The sequence below is a fragment of the Tribolium madens genome, unplaced genomic scaffold, assembly GCF_015345945.1.
Source record: "Tribolium madens isolate multiple individuals breed KSU strain unplaced genomic scaffold, Tmad_KSU_1.1 Scaffold_96;HRSCAF=242;Tcas5.2_LG5, whole genome shotgun sequence".
NCBI classification, from domain to species: Eukaryota; Metazoa; Arthropoda; class Insecta; order Coleoptera; family Tenebrionidae; genus Tribolium; species Tribolium madens.
This window is the reverse complement of record NW_025401068.1, coordinates 2,781,564-2,798,040: the sequence shown is the minus strand read 5'-3', so window position 1 is coordinate 2,798,040 and position 16,477 is coordinate 2,781,564. Positions and strand designations below refer to the sequence as shown.

The window sequence follows — 16,477 nt, the reverse complement described above, 5'->3', positions numbered from 1 at the left end:
TATATATATATATTTACTTCAACCTTGAAGTTCAATTATTTGCAATAAATCAAACTCTACTTGTCATAACAAGCGTTGAAAACCAGTACCACCCTAGTACCACCCCCGGTCTTCGTCATTAATAATTTATCAAAGAGATAATAGACGGTTGAAAGTTGATTAGAGATTAGGGCGTGTCATATTAGCGTCAGCTACCACACATTTTCAGTCTAATAATACCTTCCTGAGTGGAGAACCGTTTACAAAAAAGTCTGTCGGGGTCTACCTGAGATTCTTATCTCGGTAGCCACGCGCCTCTCAATTTATAGTTGCAATTTGCCAAAAACCCGGACACGGAATGTGTTTTCAGTGAATGAACTTAACTCCGGCGCCCAGAAAAAAGGCCCGACTGCATTTTATTGCAAATTTACTGTCTCGTACCTAGAAAAACACTTTAGACTTAATTGAATTCGCTCGTAGGTGACTTTTCAATAATCAGTCTGTATAAATTATTTGTTTAATAAAATTGGTTCTGTGTAATTTCAGAGTAGAGTTTAAAAAAATTTCTATCAAAAAAACGAGTTACGATACTTAAAAACCACTAAAATAAATATCACATTAAGAGCAACCTGATGTAAATGAGGCCCACAAAAAACTCAACCAGCTCTCGGGAGAGACCCCTTGTAACTCTCGCTGAGAAGTTAATTTTGAGTAGGCTTTGACAAATTGGGGTGACTGAAATACTTTTCACTTTTCAGCGACGTACTTTTATGGTAAATACTTTGGTCATTAACTAAACACCGGCACAATTTTAGAATATTTGAAACTGAATTAATTTAAATTAAGTCGGAATATTTTCAAGTAAGTGAATAAATATGTTAAAACTTAATTTAGGATTCAAGTAGATAATTACATATTCTTATATTTTGTACCCGACCAAATTCGAACATGTAGATTAGCCGGTCATCCGGTTTTTTCGACCAAATCCCCTGGATTTAATACAGTTTACTAACTGGTCCAGTTTAAACACAACTTCATTTTCGTGCCGGTGGCGGTCTACAAAATTTTTCAAATATTTGCGGCTATTTGCTCAAAAAAACTCCATTTTAAAAGAATTTCAGTTTATTGCCTACTATATTACACTCAAGCAGCAGATCGTGACACCACTTCAGTCTAGGCCGAAATAAAAGTTCACTTTATGTGCAGTAAATTCTGCAAACGCTTTGCATTTTGCGCGAAATAAACAGCAAGTGTTGCGGAAAAAATTGGAAAAAATTACTCATCAAGAAGCGCCGACAGCACTAAAGGTTACAATCCTTGACGAGATTAAAAATACAAATTGCTTGCAGTTTATACCTGTCTAGAGGAACAGATAACTGAAATTTGCAACGGTGTGTCTAAGAAAAGTAGAACAAATGTAATTGTTGGCTAGAAAAAGTGGATTTTCAGTTGGTTTTTATTATTTAAAAAATATTATTGATGGTTTAATTATCCTCATTTTTAAGTAAAATATGAACAATTTAGGATAATGATTAATCAGTGTCCCATTTGCGGACCATAAAACACATAGGAAGAATGGCAAAAAATATTTCACAATTTTGTAATTATGGTGTTTCATTTGCGTATTTGACCCTATTTATTTATATTTATTGTTACATACCAGCAATGTAGCAAAATGTCTTAATGTTTTTCATGTATTTTTGATGTTTATTAATTCACAAATTAAAGAATTTTATCTTTAAGAGTTCTTTTATTACAAATAAAAAAATACATTAAGGTTATTAGCACTAAATAGATTTTTGACGTTTCTGTTAATAAAAAGCAATAGTTAGTCGATGATTTTAAAATTTGGTATACAGGCCTAAATGTTGATTCTAAACAACTTTTTTGATAACTTTAGTCGTATTTGCCACGTAAAAGACATCACTCCACTCTATACAATTTTTTTTTTAATTTCCAAGTCATATGTTCTTGATTTTTCAAAACTAAAATTATGTTAGTAATTAATTTTTAACCAAGCAGAGCTGAACCCCAAAAAATGAAAATTTAAAACGAGATTTTTTTATCTTTCACAAGAATGATTTCACCCACCGCCTCCTTAATCAAATGTATCAATATCCCGCCTGGGCATTTCGTAAAAAATGCATTGGAGCAGTGATTCCGATTTTTTCTTAGTTACGGGGGTTACTAAGGAAAAACTGAATGATTTTTAATTATTAACGAAAAATAACGCAATTAATAAAAGCTGGGAAGGAAGGATACAACAAAACTAGATACGCCAGGGAGACTTGATATTATGAGGTTGAACCCTTTAAGCTAAAAAACTGGATATGTCAAAAAAATTCCCCAAATTAAAGCGCCAACGGGAATCAGTTGAACTCAAAAAATGCCCAGGCGAGGAAAGGATTATTTCTATGGAGACGGCGATGATTTCACCTATCCGGAGACACACTGTATGTATTTAGATATTTATTGTTATTTATACATATTTGTATATATGTAGTAGATATAGGTGCTATTTATTATGTTTGCAAGTCTTTTAAAACTTTTAAAAATGCTTAAATATTTGAAAGTAAAGTCTTAAAATTGTGATTAAAGTGGCTATGAAAAGGTTTTCACGTGTTAGAAATCAAAAACTTTATCCGAGATTAAAAAGGACAAAAAGTGTGTTACTCAGCAGACAAACATCAGATTATCTCATTTTGGATAGTTGTGGTAGAAAATACATGTTCTCTCCTAGGTTCAAAAGCGAAATTACATGTGGCCAATGCAAGTTACAGAAAAATTTGTTAAAATGTTAACACCCTATAAAATGTTGCCTATTATTTCAAAACCACCTTGTTTACTTTATAAAGTCAGAAATTTACATTGAATTTTAAATAAATTTTGTGTTTTTATAATAAACTAATTGTTTTGAATTATTTTGTTCCAATTAAACCGTTACAAATTTAAAATTAAAGAATAAATTTTTACAAACACTTTTTCTATTTTATGAAAATATGTCTAATACTAATAATAAAGAATGCGTTATGTATTTATGTTATGTATTTCTAAAAAACATTTTGCCAAGAGCATCAACTCAAAGAAGTTTATTTCTATTTCCTAAAAATTTGTTAGTTGTCAAAATGAAAAAATGTAATACGTATTTTCAAACCACCCACTTTGCCAATAAAATTATTTTCCCTATATAGGTGCTCATACATTAAATATAGGTATCAAAATTTTTTTAACAATATTTTGCATTTTATTAAAGTTGTTATCGCCCACATGTTTTGACACAATTTCTTTTAATAAATCTCTCAATAGGCGGAAATATTATTAAAACCGGAAAACATCTGCATCTTAACAATACAGGTGTTAAAACGCAAATTATTGGTTGACAATATAATCAACTTTTTTTGCCACTTTATTATTAATAATTTTCAAGGAAAATATCATGTCTGTAAAAACTACAGAAAATGTCTAACGATTGAGTGATTTCCGTTAACTCTAGGCGCAAAGGAGAAAACAATTTTGAATGATTACAATTCCAGTCACGGTCTCTAATTACAACACAGCAATGATTGTGTGGTGGAGTGTACACATTGAGCATATCCTTCCCATCGTACTCGCACTTTCAGAAGACTAGTTTTTCAGAGATGAACATTACGGCAATTATAAGTCCGTACACTGGCGGCAACAAGTGATTCTGTCTCAATTAATTTTTTTTCGATCTACTTGTGGACCTTTTTAGGTGTGTCAGTGTTCTTTTTATGTGATCTTTCTTCATTCAATCCCGGTCAGTTCTTTTGTTTTACTGATGGTAATGTTTCAACAACGGCCGCAGCGACGTAAAAACCAAAATGAAATTTAATTGCGGTGAAACGTGAATTTACAGATCTTGATGTTTAACGGTATTTTTTTCGACACGATATCTCGATTAGATTATTTCATCCCACTCAAATTCTAACGAGATGCACCGGTCACTTAGCACATTCATGCCAAATTGTGTTTGTTGTAATTAAAACGCTTTTATTGTTTGCACACTTACGTAATTTATTAGAATTTTGTTCTCTCGTTTTATGTCAAAATCGAGACAGCTCACCATAAATTTCGACTGTTAAAACACGCAATCCACGCATTTTTATGAGCCAAAGTATAAAGTCAATATATTCAGGGACCCAACAATTTAATTTATACAATCGAAACTGGTTCTCGAAGTTTTTCTTAACAGTTTATTCAAAACTTTTACCCAGTCAGGCAATTAATTATTATTTTCACCTGCAATTTTCTTATTAAGTGACAAATTTCTCAAGTCAAACATTCCCCCCAACATTTTTTAAAACCTAATTTACATTCAATTAGCATTGAGGTTTTAAATTTTAGAGGGTGACACTCGACTAGGCTTTTTTACATAATCTCAAAGTCACTTTTAGATCGACTGTATTAATGATTGAGATTTTAACCATTATCCTCAATTAACTAATCCATATCAGTTCAAGTATTTTTTAGAGAAATGAAATTAGTTATAATAGGGTCGCTGTTCTTAGAGACAACTTGAGTGAACTTAATTAAATGGTACCAAGCAATTTAATAGTTCTGGGGTCTTGTCGGCTTCGATCAAGGAAAGTGAAGCATCTTAAAGCATCTGGCGACATGAACTCCAACCACCGACACAAATAAAGTTACGTGAAATTGAAACATTTATTTAACTTTTTTTTAACAAAACGCCGTTATACTCAACTACTTTTGATAGTGTTTTGATGAGTGTTTTCATAAGTTATCAGCTGAGCAGCTGTGATATGCAAACGTCAAATTATAAATAACAAAAATTTATACAACTATTTAAGACTAATTGTATATTAACTTTCAATAAGATGAACAAAATTTATCTTCTGTTACAACTAACATGCATTTCTATTAATTATTTTCACTTGTTACTGTAATATTAAAAACTATAAAAACTATAAAATTTTTTGAATATGTAATCATAAGAACTAATAAAATACTAGGTAGAATTATTGGTAATCCTTCTAATTTGTTATCTATAAATGAATAACAATTGCCTTTAAAATTTTGACGTTTGAATTTAAAAGTCAAGATTGTCAAACTGAAATTTTAAATTTGACGCCAACTTGAGGTAAAAAATTACAATCATTTACAGTCACACGGTAATTATTTGGTAATAAGCAGGTATATCCAGTCTTTGCACATAAAAAAACTAGGACATCCAAAATTTGATCATTGTGTCAAGCTTTTGAGTTGTCACTATTGCCACTCAAAATCAGTTTAACCCTTTTGTCTTATGTGAACTTTAACTTAATGTTTATGACAAAATGTCATTACTCATTAGGATGTCATAATTTTTATAACTTTATTTTGTAAAAACCCTAATTTACAAGATTTTTTCCTTGTGCAATTGTCACGTTTGTTCCAGTTTTTGTGTCCAACGATACTACATACATTTATCAAAAATCTTTTTTAATTTAGAAAATTTGCGTGCATACAGGATAAATGCAACGCAGTGTGGTATTGCATAACTTTTTGAAATCTTCTGTAGAAGTATACGGTACTATGCCGCATAAAAAATTATAGGTATTTGACACTTTCAAAAAATTCACTGTGATTCACTGTGAAGCAGTCAAATTAAATTTGCTTTTCAAAACCTCTAAAACGTCAAAATGCCTGGACAACTATTAAGGGCCGTTTCACATTTAATGACCTTGCGTCTCATTTTTTGTCAGGCATAGTACATCAATGCTATCACAAATAGATTTTGTGTTGATAGATAAATTACAGCTAATTCTATTTTATTTCTTCAGAAGAGGTCTTTATTTCTTTAAGTAGTATTTTTATTGTTATTTATTATATATATATTATATATTAAAGTTCCTCTACAAATTACAAAGTTTATTTAAGTACATGTCTGTACATTTTTAGCGAAACGACAGCTAATTTTAAATTTTTCATAGTTTATATAACCTTTCTTCCAAAAATGTCCAAGACATAAAAATCAAATTAAATGATTTTTTTACGAATCAGGTCATCAATGATGATTAATGTATTTCTGATTGCATTCAAATTAGGCTTAGGCACTGATTAAAAAATCTTATTTTGTGATTTAAGAAACTCTTAGTTTTATTCAAAAGTCAAACGTAATTAAGCGTAAAAAATGGGTAACCAACGTTTTGCTCTCAAATTAAAATTTATTTTGATATACAATAACGCAATAATTATATTTATTCTAAAAAAACCAAATTTTACATTTCTCTCATTTAAATTTCGACGTTATACATATGGAAAAATCTGGTAACAGAATCCAAAAGCAACAACTACAACAACGAAAGACACCTTTTATTTCTTCCATCATAAATTCCTATTTGTTGGGAGTTATAATGAAAAACCTAAACAAGAAGCTGCTGTTAACACCTTGCCGCAGTGCCAAGAGAAGAAGCAGTGTTCATAGAAAATTGATTAAAAAACTGTTTTTGGTGGGTACATGCATAGGTATAGAAATAAGAGCATCAACACAAAAATAATAATTACCTATAAGAATTATGTATGAGACAAATAAAAAATAATTATAATTTAATACAGTATAATATTCATTAAAACGAACGAAGAGTTATCCTAAAACGTTGATGTTAAAATTAAAAGTGATGATAGAATTTGATTAATTCAAGTAATTTGATGCAAATCACAACAAATTTAATATCCCGATGTTATCAGAGTCAATAAGCAGATAATTAGGGAATAACCCACACTCAATTTAGCTTTGCTGGTTATCTGATGACAGTGATAGCGATCAGAACATGTGTCGGATGCTGGAGGGATTCCATCGTCAAAGGGTTACATCAATAAGAAACGAGACAACATTCACGAAGAGCGACTTTTTTTTATAAAAAAGGTGGGTATCGGTGAGTGAGCCGTCGCCAAGTTGACTAACGGTCAACGAATTTTATTGAAACTGAACCGTCGGACTTGTCTTTTATTTGTCATAAAACGAAAATAAAGAATTTCTCTTTTCTTCGCGCTTATATATTTTTTTAATGTAAATTAAGTGTGGGATTATAGTCATCAATCATGTGATGTCAACTTGATGTCAAGCAATTCTTTAATTAGCAACTTTTTATATATTTGCATATGGATTAAGCTTGCTTTACTACTAATATAAAACTGTAAATGTAACATTGCGACTATTTGACATAAATAAGAACAAAACAGTGTAGTGTCGATAACATTCATGTAATTTATAAATAGGAGAAGTAGGAGTAGGATATGTATGTATATTAGCTAGGTAAACCTACAAAAATAGATTGAAACGAGTAACAAGCGCATATTCTGGGTACATTTTGTATGCAATTCTTGTTAGCTTAAACAATATACAATGAGCGGCAAAATCATGGAAATATTTTGTTAATAAACAAGAACTGAGAATATTTTTTTGTTTTGACAAAAATGCTCGAACAGGTCAATACAAAGTTCTCAACTTGATTTAAAATTCAATGTTTGTTTTTTGTTGATACTATTTCACTTTTTTGGTGATTTTTTTTCGAATACTTTATGTAGGTATAGGTACTTAATAATATTTTGGTGTTGTTATTTCGACAATTAAAAGATCTATCGAATGGGCAAAAAAAATTAGTCGATGACGTCATTTTTCACAAAACCGAAAAGTGTAAAATTTTAAATCAAATTGAAAATTGTGTATTTTTAAAAAAGAAAATTGACCTGTTAAAGCAAAAATATTTTCAGTGTTAATAAAATTATTCCATAAATTTTCCACCCACTGTATTAGTCTGTTAACTAGTTTGTAATATTTTTGCCTCATCTTTTTTTACAAAACTGTAATTATACCAATCAAAATGGCTTTAATGCTGTAATAGATTCCGATGTTATACAAGAACAAAAGAATAAAAGATTTCACAGGGTATAATTCAATGTTTATTTTTTTAGTTGCAATCATACTTTATCAGTCTTGTACTATTCAACTAGCAATATTTTTTGTTCTAAAAAAATTAATTCTAGTGCTTTAAATATTACACATTTTAATCACAGTAAATAACTTTTTAAGAAAATAAGTAGATTGATGCAATATTAGAACTATAATATTTCAGCTGGGATTTTAAATCATATACATGTTTATTAGAAATTTTAAGTAGTAGTTTTCTATAAATGCAACATAAATATGATGTCCTTATCTTCTTTCAAAATATAATTTTTTTGTTCTATATGTATCATGCAATATAAATTATCAACAAGATAGATAAGTGAGTATAAGGTCTTCCGTTGGCACAGATTTTTATTCCCTGTGTATTTCTGTAATAAGAGTTATAGGTATTGTTATATCTACATTTTTACATTACTGATAACAAAACAGTCTGACAATATGTAACTCATTGCACTTTTATTTTTATTTAAACAAAAGGAATGAAATAAAATTCCTTCTTCCCACACGTGAGTGTACTTAAGTATTGTTAAGGTTATAAAGACAACAACAAGAAAAAGCGTGTATTATACTGGCTATATGCGTATAATAGTCACATAACTGTCAAAATAACAGTCTTAAAATAATATGTTAAAACTGTGTTTTAAAAAACTAACTATAGGTTTTTTAAAAAAAAATATATTTGACAAAATTTTAATTACTTGTAGAAAAAGAAAGTAAAAAAAACTAATTTTGGTATATCAGATTGTTTCACATTCTAGATATAATATGCAACATTTTCTGCAAGACAGTTTTAAATAACGTAAAATGGGGTTACTTTGACACGTTATGGGGCTACTAATTTTGTTTCATTTTCACTATAGGTACCTACCGAAATTATGTTTATTTTATTTTTATGCGATATAAAAGTCATATAAATGACTTATTTAATTTTTTTTAAGAAAATACAAATAAAATATATATTTTATGTTTAATGAGTTTAATAAAGTTTATTTACATCATATATCATATATTTATATCATATATGACAAAGTACCCCCCAGGCTAACATAACTTTGATTTTCAACGTAATTAAGGGAGTTGTCAAAATAGCCCCGAAAAGTCGGGGTTTCTTTGACACAAAATTTTCTATTTTTCTTTTGAAAAAACTATGACCTTGAGGCAAAATTTTAAGTTTGCTTGTTAAAGCAGAAGGATCAATTTGTTCTGATGCTAATTTTTTCATGAAAATATTGCAACAAATAAAAAAAGTTACATTAACAAAAGTTCTCAAGCTATGTCAAAGTAACCTAGTTTTAAGGTACAATTGTGCTTATTTGTATTTGCCCAGTCTTTAAAAAAATCAAGTGTACCTAACAGTTATTAGAAACTTACTTAAATACAAAATCAATAAAATTTAATTAAGTGCTTTTTAAGTATCTTAGAATGCGAATTAATTAACGCTGAATTCAGCTACTTTGACCTTACCTAATTTTAACACAAAGTTTTTAGTAGATAATTCAATAAAAATAAATTTTTGGAAAAGTGCTTGGCAGAAACACCATATGAAAAACTATACACATCACTCACCCCTTTTGTCGGTTTTTGAAAATGTTGTTTCTTGTTAATCTTAAACTCAATAACAAACCAAACAAAAAATAACCAAACAACTTTAAACTTCACTAAATATTGTTCACTGAGACATGAAACAACGAGAAAGCTTCGAGCTTAATTAAGTTAGTTGAAAGTTGAACGGACAACGTGACGGGAGCTTTTAACCTTCGTAGCACTGACTGAAGACTGTGGACTTTAGAAATATTTTGCTCCGCCCTGAGAAGGAGGGGATTAACTTACCTCCTGAAACCACATTGCTGTATCTAATTACCATAAATTTGTGGTAGATTTCAGATACCACTTGATAAACAGGTCTGATATATTTTGCATATTTGGTTTCTTTGGCCGTTTATTAACTTTTTAAAGCATTGCTGACTTGTTTTACGGATTTTTCACTTAACGTTATACCTTTTAATGATATAAAAATGAAACAAATAGTTGAAATAACCTAGCGTTAAACTGAAAAAAGTTTGTCCTCCCTTAAAAAACACTAACTTTGTTTTCACTACAATCTATATTTGTGCAAAAAAAGAATCTAAAGAGTAAATATTCAAATAATAATATTCAACTCAAATTTTATAAATAATTGAAATACATTTAATATACTCCTATTATATAGATCTTTATGTTCCACACACATGAAATATAATAACACATGAAATATAATAAATTAGAAAATACCTATGTATCTTATAGAATTATTTTATTGATCTATTATTTAATCTCTAGTTTTTTTTTAAACAACTACAATAAAATTTCGTCAAGCACTTAGCTACAAATGAGCCATTGCCCACCAAAAATTGTACTGTCCTACCTTTTGGCCTACATGTTTCAAAACCAAAAAACATAAAATATACCATAAAAATAAAAAAAATATAAAATTATATAATTAAAAATTAAACATCAGTCATTGTAATTTGTCTAGTTATTATTAAAAATAATTTTCTTACCTACCACGTATTGTACAAACTTTACAATAAAATGTGTTTAAAAGTTCTTATCATTTCATCAGTATTATCTACTCACAAACTGAACAAATCAGTTTTGACTGTTTGACTACCCATTTTCTATGTTTTCTTTTGATTTTATTATATTGTTATTTTAATTCATTCATCCGATATTTAAATTATAAGGGACACTAAAATTAAAGTACTTTTATTTGCTTGTATTACGATTATAGATTTACTATGTTGGCGGTGCCTTGTCTTATTGAGTTTATTTTTATTAAACAATTATAATATATATTGAGGGCTGCTTCAGTATTCATTTAGATAAATAAAATCGTAATAGTTAGATATTTTTGTCGTTCCATATCGTTACGGTATAAATAACATTAAACAGTTTACAATCGTTAAGCTGTCAATATCACCTTAGTATCACACAGGACTGTTAAGAGACTTTAACAGACCGACTTTCGCTTTAACGCCCGGCTTTTTGACAGCTTTTACTGTTTAAAGGTTCAAATATTGACATTTACAGAAATTGAAAATTAGTCTCTAAAATGAGTCTTTTCCGGACTCAATAAAATAGTACGTAATATGGTTATTTTGTGTTTTAGGTACTTGTAACAAAAATAACTATTTAAAGTATAGTAGGTAATTTAATAGAACGAAAAACGCTGTACATACATACCATGTGCTGTTAAGAGCCATAACAACCGTGGGAGTTTTTTGAGGTCCGACGAAAGAACGATGAAAAGTATTTTATTTATTAATGTCGAATACAAAAACAATTGCTAACATTTTAGGGTAATATTATATTTTAAGTTTTTAATTTGAGTTTTGCTGACGTATCGTGCGTAAGTTAGAAAATTATACCTTTATCTGCCTGACAAATTGTTGCTTTTACTGTTTCCTAACATTCAGATGCATGTTTATCTGGACTAATTTATTTAATTATGTAAAATGTGAAAATGTTTATTAAATTGCTAGGTATATTTTGTAATTTTAACTATGTTATTAATATATTTTTTCATCGACTGTTTATTAATCTACAAGCTATTTTTCTCAATTTAAATTAAAAGGTACTATAGATAATAGTTTAGATTTGAGGTTACGGTCTACCACATAATGTGAATGTGACATTTAAAATATTTAGAAAGATGTTTACTATAGATTGTAGCTACAAACAACGTATTATAGTTTTTTTAATAGCAGAGTTTTAATTAATTTAATTAAAATTATATTAGTCTATTTTTTTGATAGTGTTTAGTTTTTGCATTTATTGTTTAATGTTTTTTCATCAGAGGTTAGATAAAGTTTTTCATACTCGCAAGTAATAACAAATTTTATAATATTTGGTCAAATGGTTCCGACGTTATTACAAAAAAAAAAATTACCGTTCTCTCAAGGGCTGTAAAATTCTTATCAGTAGAGGTAGGAGTTATTATTTAAATTAACATCATTTTATAGGTCATTTACCACAATGAAATAAATTTAAAAAAACTAACCTTAGAGATCATATTAGTAAAATTTAAAGTCGTTGCATGCTAAATTGAAATTTATTCGACGAGTAATTTTTTTTTCTACTCCCACATCTAAAACACGGATTATCGTATACAGGGTGCAACACAACTCGCCATGTAGAGTAAGAAACGAGGAACATAAATAAACTGTTAAAAAATTCCATCTATATATAAAAATTTTGAAGTTATGAGAGTTTGCACTTTGACTCTACTTATTTCTGTTGGAAAAATAATGTTCCAAGTATTTTTTTTGCTTCAGACTATATTAGAAGAAAAAACAAGAAAGCTGTATCCTAAATTGTAACTAATTGTAATGTTATTTGTGGGTTTTATTGGCAAAATTTTTGTACTTTTACTAAATAATTATATACAAAAAAAATCTATACAAGATCATTAGTGTCATTAAATAGACATACAAAATTGGGAAATGTCAAAAAAATGTTAAAAGTTTTTGACAAATAGCATTTTTTCCACGTTCCTGGTATCTTATCTTGCTTGAATTTTCTTTTCTGAGCCGCGAGTTCTGATGTACCCTGTATATATGTTTCCATAACGCTAAGTGACCTTTTATACAGGATGTTTTGTTTTTATTGTTACAAATTTAAACAGGTGATAGAATATTCAATTTTAAGACAAAAGTTTCCTATGAACATGTATCAAAAAATGTTATGTAAGAAAAAGATGCGTTTTTTAATGAGGTTTTCCCACTATTGCAGAATAGGTATATAAAATTACAAAAGTTGGTACAGCTAATAACCTTTAAACACCTGAACAAATTCAATGATCAGTTGTCTAAATTTTTAATCACGGGCGTCTTAAACGGGAAACAAATTTAATTTTTAATTTTTATCATCTTTATGGTCTGTAAAAAAAAATAAACTGATTTTACTTAAAAACGGTAAGTTGTATCGAAAAAACGCAGGAGACCTCTTTTTTGTGAAAAACTATGGAATTTAAAATTTTGTGGCTGAAAGTGGCAAGAACCAACAGCTAAAATAGTTAGGGTACATTTTACCCTAAACCCCATAGTCTAGGACGCTTCTGACTAAAAATTTCGACATTTTATCTTTGAATTCGTTTGGGTGTATAAAGGTTATCAGTTGTACCAAATTTTGTAATTTTATCTACAATGGTTTCTGAAATATTAGAAGAAATCCATTAAAAGATGCCCCACTTTTAGGGGATGTAGCTCTATTTATAAAGGGTTTTCATTTCAAAAGGAGCCAGTCTCAATACTTGAGTACCTAAACATATTTTCAAGCAAAAACAGGTCGATTAGGATCGCGAGAGAAGTGTTCAAAACCAACATTAGTTACATTTTAGGGTTCATCCCCTAGTCGCTAGCCACCTTTACTTTCAAATTTTGAAACATTTTCGGAAAGGGAAAAATGAGCGTAATTGTCGAAGAAAAAAAAAATTGTTGATTCGTTTTTCAGTTAGGGGTGATTTTATTTTAGAAATTTTTAGTCCTAGTAGTCCTATGATTCAAATCAATTTAATTTAATAAAAAATATGTCAATTTGGGTTGCGATGGGAGAGTTCACAACCAACATTAAATACAGGGTGCGCCATCAGAACTCGCCCGCAGAGAAAAAAATATAAGATAAGGTAATGGAAACATGGAAAAAAGGTTAAAAAAAAATTATCTATAAAAATTTCGAAGTTATGAGAGTTTAAATTTTGCACTTTAACTCTATTTATTTCTGTTGGAAAAATAATTTCCCAAGTTTTTTTGCTACAGCCTATTAGAAGAGGAAACAAGAAAGCTGTATCCTAAATTGTAACTCTGTTTAATGTTATTTATAGCTCTTATTGGCAAAATTTTTGTACCTTTACTAAATAATTGTAAAAAAATATATAGGACAAGATCATCAGTATCATTAAATAGACATAAAAAATGTCAAATGTCAAAAAATAAATGTCAAAAATTTTTGACAGAATTTTTAAACATTTTTTCCATGTTCCTGGTATCTTATCGTACTTGAAATTTTTTTCTGGGGCGTGAGTTTTGGAGCACCTGTACGTTTTAGGTTTTATCCCCTAGTCGCCAACCATCCTTACTTTAAAATTTTAAAGAGCACTCCCAACTTTTTAAAACATTTTTGGTAAAGGCAGAAAAAGCTTATCTAACCGTAAATAAAAAAATGTCTATTCGTTTTTGAGTTAGAGGTAGTTTTACTTTTGAAATTTTTAGTCCTAGCAGCCTTTGATTGAACTCAATTTAATTTAAATAAAAAAAATTAAATAAACTCGACAATTTTTTTTTCTAAATTTATGGTTAAATAAGCTTTTGCGCTCCTTTCCAAAAATGTTTAAAAAGTTGGGGGTGTTCTTTAAATTATTAAAGTAAGGGTGACTAAGGGATGAAACTTAAAACTATTTTATAAAGGCTACTAAAATTGAAAATTTTTCAAATAAAACCACCCCTTACTGAAAAACAAATTGACAAAAATAGTTATTTACTCGACGAGTTTAAGTGTAAATCGGACGCTTTATTTGACCAAGTGGATTTTTAAAGCACAAGTGTAACCAGTGGTTTATCACGAGGTGGAATAAAGCGTCCGATTTACACTCAAACGAATTGAATACAACATTTTATTCTTCAAATTAGATTCAACAAAGCTTAAACTTGCTTTAAATCTGTTAAAAATAATTTAACGTTTCGTATTGGGAAATGCCAAACAGTTGTCTTCCTTACACGGGTGAAAAACCGTAAATTTTGACAGTGTCGAAGAATAAATTGCTATTTAAAATTTTGAAGGAGAAGTGCAACTAGGGGATGAAACCTAAAATGTATCTAATGTTGGTTTTGAACTTCTCCCTCGCAATCCTAATCAACCTGTTTTTGCTTGAAAATACAGTTACTCAATGTCAAAAGTTATTGAGGCTGGCTCTTTTTTAAATGAAAGCCCTGTATAATATTTTTCGATACATGTTCATAGAAAACTTTTATCTTAGAATTGAATATTTTATCACTTGCTTAAATTTGTAACAATAAAAACGGAACAGCGTGTATACATCTTGACAAGCCGTTAATATGCATATATTAGTTACGTTGCTAATAGAAACTGTCGTATTAGTCACGGACTGAAGTTAGCTTTCTGCCATTTAATTTAATTTTTAATTTAAGAAAATTTTTTGTGGTGGTTGTAGAAAAAGTATACCTAGTATGTAACACGTGTATAAACTTCTAGACATTCGTCTCATTAAACACTAGTTTTGCTGCGCTCCCCTCGTGCCTAATAAAACTCAAGTCTAAAGTGGCGTTTATAGCATTAGTTGTAATATACTATTATATCTCAGAAACAACATAAACATTCAAATTAAGCAAGGTGAATTATTTTTGCATCATTTATACCTACTCTACTGTTATCTCCTAAAATTTCTGCACAATTATTAAAATCACCCCGTATCTGTAGGTAAATAACTGTCTATAAAACTCAAGAGTGCTTTGACATGTCTGTGATTAATTCATTTATCCATTTTTTAAGATGACAGATAATTAAAACTCATACGACATACGTTTTCAAATTCTTTTACTTTTACAAAAAAAAATACATTTTTTATTTTTTGCTTGTGAATTAAAGTAGGTAATTATAAAGTATTATAATATGTATAATAAGTTGTTCTAAAAAAGTTTCCAAATTTTATTTTTTACAACCATAAATAAAGTAATTGTGCTTTGTATCAGTTATTCTCAATTTTACTGTTAGGTAATTATTGTTTTATAATTCAAAGCATTATTTTTGAGTCATTATCAAAACAATAAGAATAAAAAAATGAAACAAAAAAACGTTAAAAATATAAAAGAAATTTTTGAAATTAAATTGTTGTATTAAATATGCTCGCAAAAAGTGATTGAATAATTCAAAAATACGATTTCAAGCAGCCATCACCTTAAATTAAGAAAAATCTATCTTTAAATAAACAAATTTCAACGAGAATTGACTCTAATAACTAGTTTATTGTTTCTATTTAAAAAAATGTGCATTAGGCCACCGTGAGTCTTTGTTATCACAATTCTATCCGATAGTTTCTCCAGCAAATTCCATTCCTGGCACATAGCTGTGTTATCAGTACGCTACTAATTGACCCATAAGCATGGTGGATACATAAGGAAACACTTTTTAGATTAGGGTGCATCTATTAAACAACATCTAAGTCTCTGCGTCGTCTACGTATTGTGTCGCCGTGGCTTGTATTCCATTCCGAACACAGTGGCGCCAGCAGTCCTACAGAACGCGCCGCCAGTAAAAGCTCCATAAATAAACCCGAGCTTACAATAAAAAAGAGGACCCGTCAAATAAAACAACCACACAATCCACCTTCCAAAGCCGCGCGCATTGGACGCAAATACAAGCTCCGCCCAAACATTAAACGTGATAATCTAATAAAATATAAGCACGAATAACTTGATTCGTATGATATATTATGAAAATCAATATTGGTATTAAGTTATAATTTATCGAGCTTTTATTGATGTGTTTACACGAAATGAATCAATTTAACACTTT

The 16,477-nt window shown here is 29.1% G+C and overlaps 1 protein-coding gene across 2 annotated transcripts in view; it reads right to left on the bottom strand.

Moving 5' to 3' along the window:
• LOC123013214 (GATA-binding factor A-like) overlaps positions 1–9,655 on the bottom strand; it is a 47,489-nt gene extending 37,834 nt beyond the window's left edge. For both annotated transcript variants that reach the window (XM_044411621.1, XM_044411622.1), the window contains exon 1: positions 9,476–9,655. The gene's annotated coding sequence lies outside the window, so the exon portion shown is untranslated. The remainder of the gene's footprint in view (positions 1–9,475) is intronic.
• Positions 9,656–16,477: the final 6,822 nt, after the last annotated feature.